Here is a 2069-nt window from a genome sequence, read left to right as displayed (position 1 = left end):
CTCTTCCCAATTTCACTCGCCGGATCATGTTCCTCATCCAGTGGCCTCCCATGAGGATGGAAATTTCAATCCTCAAGTTGATAAGCATCCGCCCCGCTGCAAACACTTAATAGGAAAGAAGAGACATGGTTAGGAGAGTTAGGCAAATCATACCCCAACCTTTCCTTACCAATTATCAATGAAAGTTTATGATTTTTAACATCAATTATTGCTCCAGCTGTTACAAGGAAAGGTCTTCCTAATATGATCGAAATCTTCGGGTCCTCTACCATGTCCAGTACTACAAAATCTGTGGGAATTATATTCCCACCAACCTCTATCAGCACATCCTCAATAATTCCCATTGGATACCTGCACGAATGATCAGCTAATTGTAGTGTCATGGTAGTAAGTTTTATGTTTTTTAGACCCAATTTATTACAGATTGAATATGGAATGAGGCTAACACTTGCCCCCAAATCACAAAAAAAAATTTCTATGAACTCAAATCCTATACTGCAGGGGATGTAAAAGCTAAGCTTTAGGAAAATGTTCTTCTCAAATAAAGCGCTGCATTCCTCGGTAAGTGTTATGGTCTCAATGTCTTTCCTTCTTCTTTTGTTTGACATGATGTCCTTCAAGAATTTGGCAAACTTTGGCATTTGTAGAATTGCATCAATTAAGGGAACTTCAACACAAATTTCTTTAACTTTTTCCAAAAATCTACCAAACTCTTCATCTTTTTTCAGCATCACTAATCTTTGAGGAAAAGGAACTACATGATTCTATGGGTTTAGTGGAAGAGTCTCTTCAACCTTAATGGTACTCCCCCCATCTTCTTGCATTTGAGTGGATTCGAGTGCCAGAGGAGAGAGTTATTCTTCAGCTTTCATCCTTTTTGGAGCAGTCGATTGAGGATCCCCCAAGGTTCGTCTGCTCCTAAGCTCAATCCGATTGCAATGCTCTATTGGATTAACATCAAGTTTTCAAGGAAATTATCCTGGTGCTCTTGAAGATGATTAAGCTAATTAGGCAATTTGCCTATCTTGAATCTTTTGATGCTTTTTGGAAATATCCATTCTCTAAGTTAACTTCAAAATATCTTGCTTCATTTCATTTTTATTAGAGATAATTTCCTCAAGCATCTTCTCAATTTTAGAAAATTGATAGCTTTGAGAAGATTGTTGTTGTTGTTGAAAATTTTGTTGCCCCGACTGGAAATTTTGTTTTGCCCCCATGGATGGTCCTTGTTCTTGATTGTTTCTATAAGAAAAATTAGGATGATTCTTCCACCCAGGGTTGTATGTATTGGAATATGAGTTGTTCTATCGTTAATTAAAACCCTTGATAGCGTCACATTGCCCTAATTGATTTATTTGTGCAGAGATAGCTCTCAAAGGACATGAGTCTTGAGAATGATCAAAACTTCTACATGTTTCACAGCAACATACTATGGCATTCACTGTATTAGTGTCAGTCCCCATATTTTCTAGTTTCTTTGTAAGAGCATCCAGCTTTGCGGTCATTAAGGTAACTGCATCTACATCAAATTTTCCTGATGCTTTTGTTGGGTTTGTAAAGGAATATGCCCCACTTCTCTCTGTTGCCCATTAATGATGGTTTTGTGCTATACTTTCAATTATTTCTTCGGCCTCATGTAAGCTTTTATTCATAAGTGCCCCTCCAGCAGCTGAATCTAGAGACACCTTAGTATGGTAATTGATACCATTATAAAATGTATGCAACACTAATCATTTCTTCAATCCATGATGTGGGCATTGTCTGAGCATATTATTGTATCTATCCCATACTTCAAATAAAGATTCGGAGTTAGATTGTCTGAAGCTTGCAATAAGATTTCTCATATGAGCTATTTTGCTTGGGGGATAGAACTTATCTAAGAATTGCTGCTCACATTGCTCCCAAGTGGTAATGCTATTAGGAGGAAAGAATTCAACCATTGTTTAGCTCTATCTCATAAAGAAACCCCAAACAGTAGTAGTCTAATGGCTTCAGAAGGAACACCATTCATTTGTTAGTGAGAGCCCTAGAGCCAATCATATGATGATTGTTGTATGGACTCGATGTAT

The 2069-nt window shown here is 37.4% G+C and overlaps 1 non-coding gene across 1 annotated transcript; it reads left to right on the top strand.

The window, feature by feature from the left end:
* The first annotated feature begins 1740 nt into the window (after positions 1–1740).
* On the top strand, positions 1741–1847 carry LOC122044662. Its single transcript, XR_006129687.1, has one exon. It is a non-coding gene; the product is annotated as a small nucleolar RNA R71 (small nucleolar RNA).
* The last annotated feature ends 222 nt before the right edge of the window (positions 1848–2069 follow it).

This window comes from Zingiber officinale, chromosome 2A (genome assembly GCF_018446385.1).
Source record: "Zingiber officinale cultivar Zhangliang chromosome 2A, Zo_v1.1, whole genome shotgun sequence".
Taxonomy (NCBI): domain Eukaryota; kingdom Viridiplantae; phylum Streptophyta; class Magnoliopsida; order Zingiberales; family Zingiberaceae; genus Zingiber; species Zingiber officinale.
This window is presented reverse-complemented; position numbering and strand designations above follow the sequence as displayed.